This window comes from Aotus nancymaae, unplaced genomic scaffold (assembly GCF_030222135.1).
Source record: "Aotus nancymaae isolate 86718 unplaced genomic scaffold, 86718_ANA_hifiasm-v0.15.2.pri h1tg000029l, whole genome shotgun sequence".
NCBI lineage: Eukaryota > Metazoa > Chordata > Mammalia > Primates > Aotidae > Aotus > Aotus nancymaae.
In genome coordinates, this window is record NW_026988442.1 from 63934982 (window position 1) to 63954978 (window position 19997).

Consider the following 19997-nt stretch of genomic DNA (forward strand, 5'->3'; position numbering starts at 1 on the left):
GGTCATGAACTCTTGACTTCAAGCAATCCACCCACCTTGGCCTCCCAAATTGCTGGGATTACAGGTGTGGGTGACCGTGCCCAGCCCCTAACTTTTTATTTTACTTAAAATAGTTTGTTTTAATATCTCCATCATAGCATTTCTTAATTAAAAGCATTTTACCAGCAATTCATTCAATTTAGTATGATTTTTCATTTTTCCTAAGTGATCTGTTGCTTATGTCTCTTATAATCTTGGATGTCAATAAAAAACACATGTACATAACAGCAATTCATTCAATGTAATATGATTTTTCATCCTTCCTAATTGATCTGTTGGTTATGTCCCTCATAATCTTGGATGTCAATAAAAAATACATGTACATACATAAAGAATATATAGATTTAGTCATTCAAGGTCTAAAATTAATGAAAACTAAAATTTAATTTCATAAAAATGAAACCAATGTAATATAGCAAATTTGCCTACTAATTAGAAAAATTAAACGCAAATAAAACTAAAGTTCTTTTCTGACTGGCCCAGGTAAACTGTGGAAAAACAGAAGCTGTTGAAGAAATGGTTTAAAAAAATTCCTAATAATTTTATCATTGCGACCGTGTGTACAATAGCAAAGACTTGGAACCAAAATAAATAAATAATAAATTCCTAATAATTTTAAAAAACAAAAACAATCCTTCTAAAACAATTTACCAACATACTTAAAACAATAAGAACAGCAGCCCAGAAAAGCAATATAATATTAAATTAAAATCTGTGTTATGTGGGACTAGACTCCTTTCACCTGACTAATGTGACTGTTAGGCTTATTTTCTAGTGGGCAACATATTGCTATATTCTTTAAGCTGGAAAGAAAATTTGAATAAATTGAATAACAAAGTAAGACCTTTTACAGAATTTATTAATTTCAAAACAACTCTGGTGGACCATTTAAATAATATATGCAATAATATAAGCTGTTAGGTTTTATTATTAAAAGTGTTAAAGGATAAGACTATATTACTTCTAGTAAAAAAAAAAAGCTACATTTTACACTTTTATGAAATAATTAAAGGTTAAAACCTAAATTTAAAAAAAAGTATTCTTAAGGAGTGGTATGATTTAGAAAAGCTTATGGCTACTCAAAATCTCACTATCACTATTAGTGATATTTGTAGCTAGTAAGAGCTTTCTGATACATAGTAAACTGAACACTGTAGCTTTAATTGAAGTTTGAATGTTATAAACAGTTACATGTCTGGCTCTGGCCTGCATTCTAATACCATCAGCAGAACAGAGATGGGAAGCATAAACAAACCTTTTAACTAGATTACATTGTCTAAAATGGCCAAGAAATCCTTCAGCCTAAACTCCAGTGTGACAAATATAGAAGGAAAATGATTTTGGAATAACACTGAAAAAATAACCTCTGCATATTTCAGGAGCATGTATTTGATTTCCTAAATATTTTTATGTTATTTAATATTCATTAATGATACTTTATAACTTTTCAAATAAAAATCCTTTTTATCTTACATAGCAAGCTGTTTTTAGGTCAGTATATCCCAAGTAACAAAGCTATTTAAAAATCAGTATTTTCTTTTGTTGAATGTGGAATACTTCCCTCTCCCAACATCAGTAAATGTACTTATACAGTCTAAATTATTATTTTTAGATCCCATTGAGAATATATGGATTAAGTTAGTTGATGGCCAACAGATCAGTAGATACTTCTGGACTCATGATATAAAAACAGTAGTTGTGAATACAAGCATAACCCTAAATATAATTTAGCACACAGTCAATCTTAAAAAACACTTTGAGATTACTTCTAACTTCTGAGATACAGACATTAACTTAAGTTTTAACATTAGCACCATATAGAAAATTTTTCTCCCATTGTGAGAATCTGGGTTGGCTGGCAAAAGAATTCAGTGAAGCATGTGTGTACAAAAACTTTTCACCATTTCAACGTTGGTGATTTATAACTCATATTCATCATTTAAAACAATGTATTCTAACAATCTACTCAATGACACTGAATTTAATTATAAGTTCTCTAATAAAAGGTTATATAGGTCAACTGAAATAAGGACTCAAATCAAAATTTGTCATATCTGACTTTGAATAAATTATAAGCCTTACACCAGGTTCAATGTCACTAGTAATTTTTTTCCATTATGTCCAGCTACATTAGAAGATACACCTTCATATAAGTTAAGCCTGGATTTCACTTTGTCTCTTTGAAGAATTATAGTGAGTCATTCCAGTTTCTGACATCTTATATGACACAGAAATACCTCAAACAGAAATATTCTACTTTTAACTAAATTTTCTTTGGGTGTTTAAAGATATTATTTAATATCATACTACCGATTATTCCTAAGAAGAAGTCTTGCTGTCGCCCCAGCTGGAGTGCAGTGGCACAATTTTGCCTCACTGCAACCTCTGCTTCCCAGGTTCAAGCAATGTCCTGCCTCAGCATCCAGAGTTGCTAGGATTACAGTCACACGCCACCATGCCTAACTAATTTTTATATTTTTAGTAGAGACAGGGTTTCACCATTTTGGCCAGGACAGTCTCAATCTCCTGACCTCATGATCTACCTGCCTCAGCCTACCAAAGTACTGGGATTACAGGCATGAGCCACTGCACCCAGCTCTATTCAGATTATTCTTGTAGGTAAAAAAACATTTGCAATAAACTTTTCTTTCTAATGTATAACAGATGAATAGAATATCTCCCTAGCATTTAAAAATATTTCTAGACTCTGCAGGTTATAATGCACTGGCATAATATTGGTAGGATGATAGAGTCAATACCGGTTGATATCCCTTATTTGAAAAGTTTTGTGGACCAGAAGTATTTAGAATTTTGGGTTTTTACAGATTTGGGAATATTTGTGTTATATATCTATTGAACAACGCTAATCTCAAAATCAAAAATCCAAAATGCTTCAATGAGCATTTTCTTTGAGCATCATGTCAGTACTCAAAAAGTTTCAGATTTTGAAGCATTTTGGATTTCACAATTCTGGATTAGGGATAGTCAACCTTTATACATTTATAATATGAACATGTATTTATATAAAAGAGACACAAATATTACTTAAGTGAAAAAAAAGGAAAAAAAATTTTCTCCTAAAAGGATGTAAAAGTCAACTATCCAGAGAGCTGTATCAAAAAGTATTTTAATTTGTTAGCTTTTTAAAAGTACAATTATGAAATAATTTAGGCATCTAGAGATCCCAACAAGTTGATCAATCTTATACTAAAATATTTCTGATTTTAGTACCAAAAAGAGTACATTAAACTTAATCCTCTATTTGTAATATAGTAATTATGAAAATGTATGAGAGTCCAGAACGTAATGTTTATGCATACACCAAAGTACAAGACAATACAAACTTCCCATCGTTTACGGGCTTTTCCACCATCCACACATTTATATTAAAAATTTTATAGCAAATATTCATTGGATCAGAAATTGTTACAACCTTGGAACTTCCTATAAGATAACATTAAATGTAACTCCATGCAATTTAAAGGAAGTTTAATATAAAAAAGGCCCAAACGTTACTCTTTAAAAATTGAACTTTTTTTTACTGCTTATTTTTATGTTTGTTTATTTATTTATTTATTTAGAGACAGGGTCTCACTCTGTCACTCAGCGTAGAGTCCAGTGGCATGATCATGGCTTACTGCAGCCTCAACCTGAGTTCAAGAGATCCTCTCACCTCAGCCTTCTGAATAGTTGGGGCTACAGTGTGCACCACACCAAGCTCAGCTAATACTGTGATTTTGTAGAGATGGGGTCTCACCATATTGCCCAGGCCAATCCTGAACTACTAGCCTCAAGTGATAAATCTTTCTACCTCACCTCCCAATTGTTAGAATTACAGGCTTGAGCTACTGCACCTGACCTTATTTTTTATTTTTAGAGACAAGGTCCCACTCTGTAGCCTACGCTGGAGTGCAGTGGTATGAACATAGTTCACTGCAGCCTCAAAATCCTGGGCTCAAATAATCCTCCCGCCTCAGTCTCCAAGTAGCTGAGATTACATTACAAGCATTAAGTCACCATGCACAGCTCCTAAAATGTCATTTTTGCCATACAAAGAAAGGACTGACTTTATGTATATTTTAAATTGCACAATGGTCTGTATCTATGTTACTTATAAAAAGACTGGGGTTTTTTTCTTTGTTTTTCTATCCTTGTAAACTTTCATAAATTTTCCATCACTCTGTCAAGCTATCGGGGCCATATTTTTACCATTGCTTACCAGAGTACAGATTGATAAAAACACTACTGTGACTGTGTTTTGAATTAGAAAGTGTCATAAATGTAATGTGAATTTAATTTATCACAGTGCTGGCTACTTATAATAAATGGTAACTGCGATTATTACTAAAATAGAAATTTAAGAATGAATGAGAAAGAGATCAGAATTCATCACTCAGGAGTCTATTTATCTTCACAAGATACTGCACCAGCAGAGGTATCCCCACCTTCTTTTTAACTGCAAATCAATACTTTAGTAAAAGGTATACTTTAAGGAGGGCAAATCGAATCCAGTACTTTTTCTAAGATACTTTTCAATTACACATGAAAGCCAAGACAGGAACTGAGATAAGATTCTTTGTTTTTGAATCATCCATCTACTAAGAAAGTTTCAATTCATTTTACTGAAACTATAGAAAATATACCACTTAATAAAGATTAAAAATTACAACTGACTTCAAACTAGAATTGAGAAGTTTCTTATGAAGATTTTAGAATGATATTTCTACTACATACTAAAAATTCCAAAACTCCTAAATAGTGCACACTAATTACTGTGGAATAATTAAATCATGCTGTTAGATTTGCTAAAATATGGTAAAAAATATGAAAACTCAAAATGACAATGTACAATGTCTTCCAATGAATCATGAAAGATAATCCGTTATATGAGAGAACACAGAAAAAAGTTACTTTTGAGAAAAAAATTTAAGTTTAGAGAGTTTGCGGTGGGTATTTTTTTGGAAAAATTTAATGAGATAATTTAATGAACATTGTTGGTCATCTTAAAAGAATTACTGTTAGCAATAAAAATCCAGCAAAGGCAGCCACATAGACTATTTTCATTGTCTAAAATGTGTTAACTATATACAGAATATAAATCCCTGGAATACAGTATTAAGTGGAAAATTTTTTTATATATTTGTATTTTAATAAAATAACAGCAATATCCTTCTTAAACATGCATTTTTCCACCTAACAGTATCCATTTAGTTAATATAAAATTTATTCAGGTAGAAACACCAAAACAAAGATATGACCAATACACTTGTGGAATACAATTAAGATATCTCTTCACATTAAACTGCAGGGACCATCTTTGTTTTTCAGATGCCTAGCACAGTGCCTGGCAGACAGCAGATGATCAAAAGATGTTTAATGAATTACTAAGTACAATCTGTTTTGCACATACAGTCAAATTCCAGACAAGTTTGCAAAGGTACATAAGTTGGATATAGGCTTTCTGGCTGACTTCATGGGGGTCCCACTGATGACTAGGAGTAAATCTTCATATCCATAGAAAACTGGAAGGTTGATAATTGTCTGGGTAAGGACCAAAAAAACAAAGTCAGGGAAACATGTCACCTACGTAGCACTTGTTTTATAGAGCTGGTAAAAGCGGCCTAATCATTCCAACAACCTATTGCACCAGTCAATGAAACAAAATTTAAGTGCATCCTGAACAATTTTTACAAGTATATTTTTAACTGGAACATGTTTGATCATTGCTTATTCATAATAAATCACTTTTGTAAAACTTTTTCTTGTATAAAGATTAGAAGGGAATATGTTTTACTTGTTCCTATGGGTACTATATTGTTAATAGCATTTAATTTGACTCTTAATTAGAAAAAATGAGAGCCACAGTAGAGATAAAGAAAAAAATTCTCAAGAAAAAATGTTCATGGTAGTGAAAATTGTAGCAAGGGAGGACAAGAAAAGGACAGGAAAGGAATTCCACATATGCAAGTAAAGAAATTCCAATATGCCTAACTCTAAAACTAACATGGATTATGACAAGCTACTAGTAGGGCCTACTGTGTACCAGACATTGTGCCAAAAGTAGAAGGATGTGTTAACAAAACAAAAATGTTTGTTCTTAGGTAGTTCATAGGGCAAGATTCACAAGTAAACATTTAGAATAGAAGATGCATTCCATTTATTCTTGTAAATATAGGTCCTTAAAACAACAGTAAGTATATTTAATGATTAATTGTAAGTGCAAGGGAAAATATGCATTAGAGAAAGCTGAAATAGTTTCAAAATAGTAGTAATCTACAGTAAGTACAATTAATGCTTCTTTAAAAAATTAACAACTAATTATTGAATGTAAGTAGACAAAATAATTGCTTTGACGTTATCTTAATATTCTTACAATAATATGCCCTCATACGAAACCCTCAAATGCTATACCCAGAAATGTACATGATAGTTTCATTTCCGACAAAGGAAATGAGGTAGTGCAGCAGAGTGAGCATCAGGAGACCTGAGTCCTCTGGTCTCCACTCTGCCCACTTACAGGCCTTGGAACCTCAGGCAAGTTCAAGTTCTTGGAACTTCAGCAATATGTAGAATTGGATAAGGTGACCTCCAAGATATCAACTAGTTAAACTATTACAATCCTGAAGTATCAATAGTTCTTAATACTTAAAAGGGTTTCTAAACATAAATCATTATCCAACTTAAAGTCTGGAATCTTCTAACCATAAAGGATCATGGGGGTGAGGGTGAGGGGTGTGATAAAAAATGTTTTAAAAAAATAAAATAAGTCAAGGCATTAAACTCAAGACTAAATTTTTACTCAGCTACCTACTGAGCAACTACCACCCCAATTATCTACATAATTCGCTTTCTTAAAATTAATTTCGTCAAGTAAGTTCTACTGTCTGTCTCTTACCTTTAAGGTTACTGAGGTTTAAGATGAGAACAAGAAATCTTACAAGGACTTGGAATGGCAGTATTGATGTTGGGAGAAAAACTTGAACTTGGCACAGATTGCTGCTTAAATGCACCAATTACATCTCAGAGAAAGGTATAAAAGTGTTCAAATTTATAACAGAAGGGAAATAAGACCATATTGTTTACTGCTACACAGCTTTTTTATTTCGGTATGTAAATGTCTACTTTTGCACACAGTTGATAATTAAAATTTTACAGAACAAGTTTCTACATATGCAATACTTTACTGTCACTAAAATATGAGTATATTATAGCTTAGCTTTAACCATCAAGAAAATAAAAAATTAGAAGTATTATCATGTCTTTATAATATTTATGCCAAATATTCTTCTAGATTTATATTTCTTCAATCCTTTCTAGTTGATCAAATTGCTGTTTTCATATTGCCAGTCTGATCACAAAATTGCTGCTTTACAGAAGAATATTTTTTGCTGACATAAATTATGGGATCAGAGATATCAATGCAGTTACAAAAAAAGGGTGTGAGGGAGAGAGAGCGAGAGCGAAAGAGAGTGTGTGTATATGCATGTGTGCATCCATCTTCAAGGAAAGAATAAAGAAATGTATATATGAAACAAAATAACACTTTCCAATAGAAGCCCTAGTAAAAGGCCTACATCAGAAATATACTTTCTAGCATTTGTGAAATAAAACACAGCACTGAATTTTAAAGCTATGCACTAAGAACATACTACAGAAAAATGAATAGTGATTTTTATCAATATTGTTATTCCATGAACCTAAATCTGGATTTATCTTTCAATTTATAGCTAACTGCAGTTAATATACTAACTATAAGTTCATGATTTCTTTGACTCATGAAAACATATTTTAGAAATTTGTCTCCTTTTACATATAGTGAGCAATTTGGTTCACTATCCCAAGAGAAATTGAGATGAAAAACTCATCTCAATTTACAACAGTAAATAAATAATTCAGTTAAAACTGAAAGTGGTACCAATCCAGCAAACTATTGATGGAGAGGTCTGGCCTTCCATGCAGCCAGAACAACATAAAGTTTTCAATGGGGATTACTTGTTCAGAGAAGTTACAAAGATTACAAAAATACCCAGAGTAATTATAAAATAGCTAATATTCTCATCATATGGAAAATAAGTATCAGGAAGGTATGTGGGAACAGACAATACCAGTGGCATTTAAACTTTAAGCATAATAGAGCTTTGGACTTTATATACTGATATATGAAACAGACATTTAACAAAAAAAGCAATAATGCAAGTCAAAACCTAACCAAAGGCCTCTACCAACTAAAAATTTGAAATTTTCCATGGAAGTCAGACAAAACGAAAAAATGGAAAATGAAACCCCTAAAGCAAAAACCAATCAAGTCTTCCAACACTAAAGTCAATATCCAAATCTCATACAGGACCAAAAAGGGGAAAACACTCAGGTCTACAAATGGATAAGCAGTTCCAATACAATCCAGATCCCGACATTTTCCCACTCAGAAACAAATGCAGTGGAGCTTTTCCTGGGGAAAGAGAAAAGAGCTCTCCAATGAATTTTTTTTAAGTGACATCTAGAAAGTGTGCCTCTTTCTGTCTCTTTCCCTGGCGCCTCATTGGAGGAAGGAGGGGGTTGTTTTTGTATTCTCCCCCATTGGAGCAAGACACAATCAGATGTTAGCTGGAGGAGAGAAACCACTTTTGACAACAGCAAATAAAAATAAAAGTGCCCTTCCTCCCCTGACAGGATGGGCACTCACCTCACACACCCCTCCCTACTCCAACCCCTCCTTCACTGCCCCCCCACAGCACCACCCCCTCCTCACCCCGGAGCTCCACTGCGTATGTGGTTTGGTGCTACTGTTGCCCCGGAGTGAAAGTCAGAGCCAGAAGAAGGCAATGAAGCCCCCACAGACACACTTACCTTTCCTGCCCCCCACTTTTGAGTGCCTTCCCTGGAGCTGTGGAGGATGACACAAAGGGTAATAAAGGGGGGGAGTGGAGGAGGAGGAGGCGAAGGAGGAGGAGGAGAGCTGGGGAAGTGGCTGCTCCTGGGTGTAGTGAGATGTCTCCAGCCAGGGCCAAGCAGCAGCAGTAGCAGCAGCAGCAGTAGCAGCAGCAGCAGCAGCAACAGCAGCAGCAGCAGCAGCAGCAGCAAAGGGTCTGTGTTGCTAAGAGGCTTTTGGTTTCTTTCTCTCCTCCTCTCACGGCCAAAGAGGAGGGTGGAGGGGGCTCGGGAGGGAGGCGAGTTGGAGGGGTGAGGGGGTAGGAGTCGTGGATGGGGATTTTCGAAGAAGAAGAAACTCCTTCTCCTTCTCTCTCAGGCTCAATCCCCCTCTCTGGGCTCAGGGCTGGAGGGTGGGGGAAGGAACTCAGCCACCTTCCCCCCACCCCCCTCAATTCAAGGTTGAAGTGGGGTAGAATTAGTGTCCTGTCCCTTTAAAAATAGAAATAAAAGGTGCCCCCCCTCTGCCACTGCCTCCCTCTTCATCATCAGCTGCTGCTGCTGCTGGGGTCTCTCTGCTTGGGGGGAAGGGGGGGTTCGGGTAGAAGAGACGGGAGGCACTCACTGCGCATGTCCGTCTCTGACGGGAGGCTGGTTGGTTGAAGGCAGGAGGAGGGGGAGGGGAGGAAATGAGATATTTTCCCAGAAGGCGCTGAGGCGATTGCGACCCGGAAGACATTGTAGAAGGGGGTACGGGGCGGGGGCGGGGAGGAGGAGGAAGTCGCTACGCTTTTAACACCCCCAGCTCCCTCCTCCTTTCTAAGGGAAAGTGGAGGAACGGAAGTGGGCGTGGACAGAGACGAAAGGAGGTCACGTGTTTGGGCGAGAGAGGGGCGGGGTGGAAGAGGTGGTGCGTGCGCGAGGCATGCCGGGAGTGGTTGTGTACCGTTGGCCACAGCAGGTGAATCCTAGCAGAGGACGCGGCCAGGCGATCGGGTAAAGCGATTTCTGCAGGCGTTGGTTCCCCTGTTTGCCCTGGTAAAGGCAGGCTTTTATGCGAGAGTTAACGGTGGGGTAAACTTGCCACAAACGAAGGCCAACGGCGTCGGTGGCGAAAGGTGAATCGAAAGGGGAAGGATGGAAGGCTGCGGAGATTGGGAATTGGGAGGGGGCCAGGCTTGTATAGGCCGGAAAGGCCAGGACCAAGCGAACTCTGTCTGGAGTCCTCCCTTTGAGCTTGCCGACGAATCCTTCACAAGTGCAGGGAGTCCTGAGACTAGCTCTGCATCGAGGTGGTAGGTGAGGAGCGTGACGTTCCGGGTGTAAGACAGCAGGGAAGTGTGAAGCCTTATTAGCTGACCCTCATGACTGCAGAACGGGGGATCTCTATCTGGGGACAGAGACAAGTCCTCTGTATGAATTTTGACCAGGTGCATCAGTCGCGTTGCTTATACTGGATATTGCGCCCTTCATGCCTTACCTCTCAACCCTCCCTGGTATTCTGGAGTGGCTTTGGGGAAGGAGCAGGCAGGGAAGACTTGAGTGGAGCTTCCCTCCATCTCTTCCGTTGTTGCTGCAACACAAAGCCTTTGCTTTTTCTCGAAGAGGGCTGTGGGTCCTTAATGTTGAGTTTTACGATTGATGAATAGAAGGGGCGTGTTCAGAGTTTCCCCTTATACTGTAAATGAGAGTTTTAAAAGGACTGTTTCGTCTTAAGATTCTTTGGTTACTATCCTTAGCTTTTGAGCCTTTGCTTTGCCAAATGCTAGCTGTTTTTGCTGAAAATAATGAGATTCTATCATGAAATTAGAATTAACTCAAAATATTTAACAACGGATTTATAAATTTACGTTAGTAAGGCTTTTATAGTAAAATAGTACTGGTTCTTTTCCACATAGTTTTCATACAATCTTAATGTAAAGCATTACAGTCTCAGTTGTTTTGTAAAGGTATTCTGAAGGAATATCATTGTATTTTCTTTTATAAAACAAAGAATCTAAAATTCTTCATGTTTATTATGTTGGTATTTAATTCTGTGGTGTAGGTTCTTTAAGGGGTACACTATCAGTTAAAGGTACTAATTTTCCACGTTTTACTTGCGGTAAGTTTTGGCAGTGGACTCAATTTATGCATCATTGCTTAACGCTTACTAGTTTCTGTGTTGTGTACCGAAATCATGTCTGATGGCATCAAAATTAGACTCCTGTGCTTTAAAATTTTCTTTATAGTGTAATCAAATGTCTGCAACTTTGTAATTAAAAAAAAAATACAGCAAGGCAATTAATGTGTCTTAGATATAATTTTAAATCCTTTGTATCTTTTTCTGTATATTTAGTATTTAAGCATACAAACATCAATACATAGTATAATGAATGTAAAGTGAATTCATTGTAACCACTACCACAGTCAAGAACCTGAGAAGCTCCCCTCTCCATTCTATTCCTGATCATCCCCTTCCTCAGTTCTTTCAGAGGTTAACACCATACTGATTTATTTTTATTATTATTATTTTTTTTGAGACAGAGTTTCACTCTTGTTGCCTAGGCTGGAGTGCAATGGTGCGATCTTAGCTCTCCGCAACCTCTGCCTTCCTGTTCAAGCGATTCTCCTGCCTCACTCAGCCTCCCGAGTAGCTAGGATCACAGGCATGCGCCACCACGCCTGGCTAATTTTGTATTTTTAGTAGAGACGGGGTTTCTCCATGTTGATTAGGCTGGTCTTGAACTCCCGACCTCAGGTGATCCGCCTGCCTCGGCCTACCAAAGTGCTGGGATTACAGGCGTGAGGCACCGTGCCTGGTCCAGTATCCTGATTTTAATGGCAATTATTTACTGCTTTCTTTCTTAGTATTTCTTAGCCACCTGTGTCAGCATTCCTAAGCAATTTAGATTCATTTAGCCTGTTTTTTAATTGTATGTAAGTGGATTATATGTTACGTATTATTATGTATCTTTTTCTGTCATGCAGCTAAGATTTAAATAGTACATTTAGTTCTTCGATTGCAATATAGTATTATCTGTAGTATAGTTCTTATATTGCAATATAGTAATATCTATAGTATAATAAGTATAGTATAAAAAATCTTAATGGAAATGAGCCACAGTTTAACTAGTCTAATATTAATAAACATTTGGATTGTGTTCCATTTTTGGCAATGATGAATAATGCTATTATGAATGTTCTTGTACATGTATTCTTATGCAAATTATGTATTTTTGTAGAGTATGTATGTTTATCTTCAACTTCACTAGTATGCCTTTTCCAAAGTAGATGCACTAGTGTATACTCCAACATCAGTATATGGTAGATCCCTTTATTTTTACTGTCTCACGAAGAGCTATTTTTCATTTTTCCCAACTTGATGAATGTGGCTTTATCTTACTGTTGTTTTAATTTACCCTGCCCAGGATATGAAAGAATTTGAGCACTTTTTCAAAAACTTACCAGCTATTTGGATTTCCTCTTTCTAGAATTGTCTTTTTAATTTTTACATCTTTTGTGCATTATCTTTTTAAATCTTTGGCGGGGTTATTTTTGAATCTTCTGTCCGTGCTATTCAGTATAGTAGCTACTAGCTGCATGTGTCTTTTGAGCACTTGGAAATGTGGCTAGTGTGACTGAGGAACTGAATTTTTACTTTTATTTAGTATTCAATGAAGTTTAAAAACTGACACTTGATTCGGTTATTGTAAAACCTGTATATTTGGAACAACTGAAACATATAAACGTTTCTTAACCACAAATTATTTTTACTTTTGGAGATTTTTTTTTTTATTCCTGGAGATGGAGTCTCACTCTGTCGCCCAGGCTGGATTACAGTAGCATGATCTTGGCTCACTGCAACTTCCGCTGCCGGAGTTCAAATGATTCTCTTGCCTCAGCCTGTTGAGTAGCTGGGATTTCAGGCATGTGCCACCATGCCTGGTTAATGTTTTTATTTTTAGTAGAGGTGAAGTTTCACCATTTTGGCAAGGCTGATCTCGAACTCCTGACGTCAAGTGATCCACTTGCCTTGGCCTCCCAAAGTGCTGGGATTACAGGCATGAGCCACTGCACCCAGCCTTAACTGTAAATTATATAAAAATGTAGATCCAGTATTTTTATGGCAGTTTTAATTGAGCATCTACACTGTGATATTCTATAAACACCAGATTTCAAAGACAGTATGAAAACAATGTAAAATACCTCAGTTTTTCATTATGATTACATGTTGGAATTATAATTAATTGTTTTACTTTTAGTGCCAACACTAGAAAATTTTAAATTACTTATGTCACTTTTACTGTATTTCTGCTGGACAGTACTTTTAGCTAGATGTTCCTATGTTTTTACCACTTCTTAATTGCTTCCTGCATCTCTGACTTTTCTTTTGGCATCTTTTAACTTTTGCTTTAGCACACTCAGTAGAAGTTTTATAATGCAGACATGCTGATTCTCTTAATTTTTTTGCTTTGTCTTAATTTTTTGTTTTGCCTTTAATCTTGAAAAATGTTTTGGGGGTATTGTAGATTTGTGGTTATTTGTTTCACTTAAACCTTGAAGATAACATCCCACTGTTTTTGGCTTTCATTACTGATTTTGAGAAATCAGCTATCAATCTACTAGGTTGATGCAAAAGGAATTGTGGTTTTGGACCGTGAATTTTGAATCATTATAACTAGGCTCAAATGTGTCTTTATTAATCAGAATAGGAATCATTACAATCAACACATTTTTGCCAATGAGAAATAAGTTTGTTTATTCCTATAATATAAGAATCCTTTTTTCAGGATTTCACAAAGTCTTGGAAAGCATTTTCCTGCATCCTGCTGGTTGTGGAAGCATTTTCCCTGCAAAAAGTTATAGAGATGCTTGAAGAAGTAGTAGTCAGTTGATGAGAGGACAGGTGAATATGGCGTATGAGGCAAAACTTCGTAGCCCAATTCATTCAACTTTTGAAGTGTTGGTTGTGCAATGTGCAGTTGTGCATTACTGTGGAGAAGAATTGGGCCCTTTCTGCTGACCCATGCTGGCTGCAGGCATACAGTTTTAAGTGTATTTCATTAATTTGCTGAGGATACTTCTCAGATATAATGTTTTCTCCAGGATTCAGAAAGTTGTAGTGGATCAGACCACCAGACAGTGACCATGACCTTTTTTTGGTTCAAGTTTGGCTTTGTGAAGTGCTTTGGAGCTTCTTCTCTGTCCAACCACTGAGCTGGTCATTGCTGGTTGTCATATAAAATCTATGTTTTGTCAAACCTCACAGTCTGATTGAGAAATGGTTAATTGTTGTGAAGAATAAGAGAAGACAACACTTCAAAATAGCAGTTTTTACAATTTTTGCTCAGCTCGTGAGGCACCCACTTACGAAGCTTTTTCACCTTTCCAGTTTGTTTCAAATGCTGAACAGCTGTAGAATGGTCAACATTGAGTTCTTAGGCTGAGTTCTTAAGCAACTTCTTGTGTAGTTTTAAGAGAATCAAACTTCAACGATTGCTCTCAGTAAGTTGTTGTCAACTTCCAATGGCCAGCCACTACGCTCCTCATCCTCAAGGATCTCACATCCTTTGTAAAACTTCTTGAACCACCACTGCACTGTATGTTCATTAGCAGGTCCTGGGCCAAATGCATTGTTGATGTTGCTAGTTGTCTCTGCTGCTTTACAACCCATTTTGAACTTGAATAAGAAAATTGCTTGAATTTGCTTTTTGTGTAAGCTCATTTTCATAGTCTAAAATAAATATAAATAGCAAATAAGTCATTAGCAAAAAAAAAAAGCAAGAAATGCCCATTAAAATGATGTATAACATAACCACATTTATTTAAGAATGTATTCCAGTATCAAATGGCAAATTCCAACAATGCAAAAACCACAATTAATTTTTTACCAACCTAATAATTCTTACTGCTTTGAAGGAAATCTGTCTTTTAGAATTTTTTTCGGGGGGTGGGTAATAATTTTTCTGCTGTTTCACTCTGATGTTTTTGTGTAGAATTCTTTTTTTCTTTCTTTCTTTCTTTCTTTGAGATGGAGTCTTGCTCTGTCGCCCAGGCTGGAGTGCAGTGGCTCGATCTCAGCTCGCTGCAACCTCTGCCTCCCGGGTTCAAGGGATTCTTCTGCCTCAGCCTTCCAAGTAGCGGAAACTACAGGCACATGCCACCATGCCCAGCTAACTTTTGTTTTTTAGTAGAGATAGAGTTTCACCATATTGGCCAGACTGGTCTCAAACTCCTGACCTTGTGATCTACCAGCCTTGGCCTCCCAAAGTGCTGGGATTACAGGTGTGAGCCACTGTGTCCAGCCCTTTTTATTTTTTTCCTAGTCAAGTGTGGTTGTGGGGGTAGAGACAATGTTAAATCATCATGTGGAATTCTTTATTTTGCCTTGTATTCATTGAGATTATGAAATCAGTGCATCAGTATCTTTTTAAAGATATTGGTGATATTCTTACTTTCTGCAGTTGCTTCTTAGTATCTGCCGGAGATTGGTTTCAGAACGCTGTGCAGATATGACAATCCACAGGCAGCTCAAATTCCTTATATAAAATGCCATCATATTTGCATACAGCCTACACACATCCTCCCACGTATTTTAAATAATCTCTAGATTACTTATGGTACCTACTACAATGTAGATGCTATGTAAATAATTGTTATACCGTCTTGGTTTTTTTTTTAATTTCCGTTATTTTTTGTTGTATTTTTAAAACTATACATATTTTTATAATCCTTGGTTGAGGGAATCTGTGGCTGTGAAGTGCTGATTATATTCATAGTTCATTTGTTGTTTGTTACAGATAATTCCAGTTTCTAAATTTTCTGTGTCTGTGTCTGCTGGCTCATGATATTTTTTTCTTGTGTGCCTTGAGTACCAGTTGCATTTAAAAAATTATAGGAAAAGAGGAGTGCTAGAATATTAGTATCTTTCTTAAGAAGGTTTATTTTTCTAGGAAAGATCTCTAGGGGTGCTGTTGGTCCCAAGTCACTTTATTCATGTTCAAGAGTTGGGATTCCTTCTGTCATACACATGACATTGAGCAAGACTTTAAGATCATGAATCCTACTTTCCTTCAATTTCCTCTTATTCTCATGATATTGTCCTTAAACTATGAATGTAAATTGGATGGTTTATCTGAGTCCCTAGCTTTGGTGGGCCCTGTGCTTTTATTTTTATCTTTTATTTTTAATATTATTAAAAAAAAAAAACAAAAAAACGAGGTCTTACTGTATTGTAGGATGATCCTGAGCCCTTGGGCTCAAGCAGTCCATTTCTGGTTTAATTTCACATGGAATTTGGTATGTAATTTCACATTACCTTATTTCATTCATTTTTATTTAGTTTTTTTGTTGGCCTCAGCAGAAAGGTTTGTCCTGTCTGCCACTACCATAAATAAAACCCTAATTATCTTTTTTTTATTTTTGAGATTTGATTTTAAGATATTTATGCTTTGAGCCAAAATTTTTTTTGAAGCTTCCACATATGCATGAGAACATGTGATACTTGCCAAAATGCTTGGCTTATTTCCCTTAACATAATGTCTGCTAGTTGCATCCGTGTAGTTAAAAATGACAGGATTTCATTCTTTTTAATGGCTGAATAACATTCCATTGTGTATATGTACCACATTTCTTTATCCATCCATTGATTTACAGTTAGGTTGATTCCATATCCTGGCTATTGTGTATAGTGCTGCATTTAACACGGGAGTACAGATATCTCTTTTATATACTGATTTCCTTTCTTCAGGATATATACTCAGTAGTGGGATTGCAGGATTGTAGTTCTATTTGTTGTGTTTTTAGGAAGCTCCATACTATTCTCTCTTGTGACTGTGCCAGTTTACATCCCCACCAACAGTGTACAGGGGCCCCCTTTTTCCACATTCTCACCAGCATCTGCTATTGATTGTTTTTTTGATAAAAGCCATTTGAACTGGGGTGAGATGATACCTCATTGTAATTTTGATTTGTATTTCTCTGATGATAAATAATTTGGAGCATTTTTTATATACCTCTTTGCCATTTGTATTTTTTTTTTTTATACAGTGAACATTTACTTTTTTTTTTTATTGCATTTTCGGTTTTGGGGTACATGTGAAGAACATGCAAGGTTGTTGCATAGGTGCATACGTGGCAGTGTGATTTGCTGCCTTCCTCCCCTTCACCTATATGTGGCATTTCTCCCATGCTATCTCTCCCCGACTCCACACCCCCTGCTGTCGCCCCCACTCCCCGCCAACAGACCCCAGTGTATTGTGCTCCTCTCCCTGTGTCCATGTGTTCCCACTGTTCAATACCCGTCTATGAGTGAGAACATGCGATGTTTGATTTTGTGTTCTTGTGTCAGTTTGCTGAGAATGATGGTTTCCAGGTTCATCCATGTCCCTACAAAGGACGCGAACTCATCGTTTTTGATGGCTGCATAATATTCCATGGTGTATATGTGCCACATTTTTCCTGTCCACTCTATCATCAATGGGCATTTGGGTTGGTTCCAGGTCTTTGCTATTGTAAACTGTGCTACAATGAACATTCGTGTGCATGTGTCCTTATAGTAGAACGATTTTATAATCCTTTGGATATATACCCAGTAATGGGATTGCTGGGTCAAATGGAATTTCTATTTCTAGGTCCTTGAGGAATCGCCACACTGTCTTCCACAATGGTTGAACTGATTTACACTCCCACCAACAGTGTAAAAGTTTTCCTATTTCTCCACATCCTCTCCAGCATCTGTTGTCTCCAGATTTTTTAATGATCGCCATTCTAACTGGCGTGAGATGGTATCTCAATGTAGTTTTGATTTGCATTTCTCTAATGACCAGTGATGATGAGCATTTTTTCATATGTTTGTTGGCCTCATGTATGTCTTCTTTTGTAAAGTATCTGTTCATATCCTTCGCCCATTTTTGAATAGGCTTGTTTGTTTTTTTCTTGTAAATCTTTTTTAGCTCATTGTAAATTCTGGATATCAGCCCTTTGTCAGCTGGGTAGGCTGCAAAAATTTTTTCCCATTCTGTTGGTTGCCGATTCACTCTATTGACTGTTTCTTTCGCCGTGCAGAAGCCGTGGAGTTTGATTAGGTCCCATTTGTCTATTTTGGCTTTTGTTGCCAATGCTTTTGGTGTTTTGGTCATAAAGTCCTTGCCTACGCCTATGTCCTGAATGGTTTTGCCTAGGTTTCCTTCTAGGGTTTTTATGGTGTTAGGTCTTAGGTTTAAGTCTTTAATCCATCTGGAGTCAATTTTAGTGTAAGGTGTCAGGAAAGGGTCCAGTTTCTGCTTTCTGCATATGGCTAGCCAGTTTTCCCAACACCACTTATTAAACAGGGAATCCTTTCCCCATTGCTTGTTTTTATCAGGTTTGTCAAAGATCGGATGGTTGTAGATATGTTGTGTTGCCTCCGAGGCCTCTGTTCTGTTCCATTGGTCTATATCTCTGTTTTGGTACCAGTACCATGCTGTTTTGATTACTGTATCCTTGTAGTATAGTTTGATGTCCGGTAGTGTGATGCCTACCGCTTTGTTCTTTTTGCTTAGAATTGACTTGGCTATGCGGGCTCTCTTTTGGTTCCATATGAAGTTTAAGGTGATTTTTTCCAGTTCTGTGAAGAAAGTCATTGGTAGCTTGATGGGGATAGCGTTGAATCTGTAAATTACTTTGGGCGGTATGGCCATTTTCACGATATTGATTCTTCCTAACCATGAACATGGAATGTTTCTCCATCTGTTTGTGTCCTCTCTTATTTCGTTGAGCAGTGGTTTGTAGTTCTCCTTGAAGACGTCCTTTACGTTCCTTGTTAGTTGTATTCCTAGGTATTTTATTCTCTTTGTAGAAATTGTGAATGGCAGTTTGTTCTTGATATGGCTGTCTTTACATCTGTTATTGGTGTATAGGAATGCTTGTGATTTTTGCACATTGATTTTGTATCCTGAGACTTTGCTGAAGTTGCTTATCAGTTTCAGGAGATTTTGGGCTGAGATGATAGGGTCTTCTAGATATACAATCATGTCGTCTGCAAATAGAGACAATTTGACTTCCTCCTTTCCTAATTGAATACCCTTTATTTCTTTTTCTTGCCTGATTGCTCTGGCTAGAACTTCCAGTACTATATTGAATAGGAGTGGTGAGAGAGGGCATCCTTGTCTAGTGCCAGATTTCAAAGGGAATGCTTCCAGTTTTTGCCCATTCAGTATGATATTGGCTGTCGGTTTGTCGTAAATAGATTCTATTATTTTGAGATACGTTCCGTCGATACCTAGTTTATTGAGAGTTTTTAGCATAAAGGGCTGTTGAATTTTGTGGAAGGCCTTCTCTGCATCAATTGAGATAATCATGTGGTTTTTGTCTTTGGTTCTGTTTATGTGGTGAATTACATTTATAGACTTGCGTATATTGAACCAGCCTTGCATCTCCGGGATCAATCCTACTTGATCATGGTGGATAAGCTTTTTGATGTGCTGTTGTAATCGGTTTGCCAGTATTTTATTGAAGATTTTTGCATCTATGTTCATCATGGATATTGGCCTGTAGTTTTCTTATCTTGTTGAGTCTCTGCTGGGTTTGGTATCAGGATGATGTTGGTCTCATAAAATGATTTGGGAAGAATTCTCTCTTTTTGGATTATTTGGAATAGTTTCAGAAGGAATGGTACCAGTTCCTCTTTGTATGTCTGGTAGAATTCGGCTGTGAACCCATCTGGGCCTGGGCTTTTTTTGGGTGGTAGGCTTTTAATTGCTGCCTCGACTTCAGACCTTGTTATTCGTCTATTCAGGCCATTTGTATTTCTTCTTGAGAAATGTTTCCTCAGATCTTTTGCCCATTTTTAAATCAGATTATTTGTTTCTTTCCTATTGAGTGATTTGAGACTCATCTATTCTAGTTATTAATCCTTTGTCAGATATTAGTTTGAAATCTTTTTTCCCATTCTACATGTTATGTCTTCACTTTATTGTTTTCACTGCTGTGCAGAAACTTTTTGGCTTGGAGTGATGCCATTTGTTGATATTTTATTTTATTTTGCTTCAGTTGCTTGTGTTTTTGAGGTCTTATTTAAGAAATCTTTGCCTAGACGAGTGTCCTAGAGTTTTTAACCAATGGTTTCCTCT

The 19997-nt window shown here is 36.7% G+C and overlaps 2 protein-coding genes across 13 annotated transcripts in view; one reads left to right on the forward strand and one right to left on the reverse strand.

Annotated features, from left to right (window-relative positions):
• The window catches only part of MBD5 (methyl-CpG binding domain protein 5), a 471066-nt gene extending 461545 nt beyond the window's left edge, over nt 1-9521 (reverse strand). For all 5 annotated transcript variants that reach the window (XM_021668892.2, XM_064382791.1, XM_012457096.2 and 2 more), the window contains exon 1: nt 8887-9521. The gene's annotated coding sequence lies outside the window, so the exon portion shown is untranslated. The remainder of the gene's footprint in view (nt 1-8886) is intronic.
• ORC4 (origin recognition complex subunit 4) overlaps nt 9022-19997 on the forward strand; it is a 75223-nt gene continuing 64247 nt past the window's right edge. For 2 of the 8 annotated variants that reach the window (XM_012457106.3, XM_012457107.3), the window contains exon 1: nt 9795-10025. The gene's annotated coding sequence lies outside the window, so the exon portion shown is untranslated. Of the gene's footprint in view, nt 9124-9794; nt 10026-19997 lie in introns of those variants that run through there. The other 6 variants (XM_064382797.1, XM_012457105.3, XM_012457108.3 and 3 more) reach the window with 6 other exon arrangements.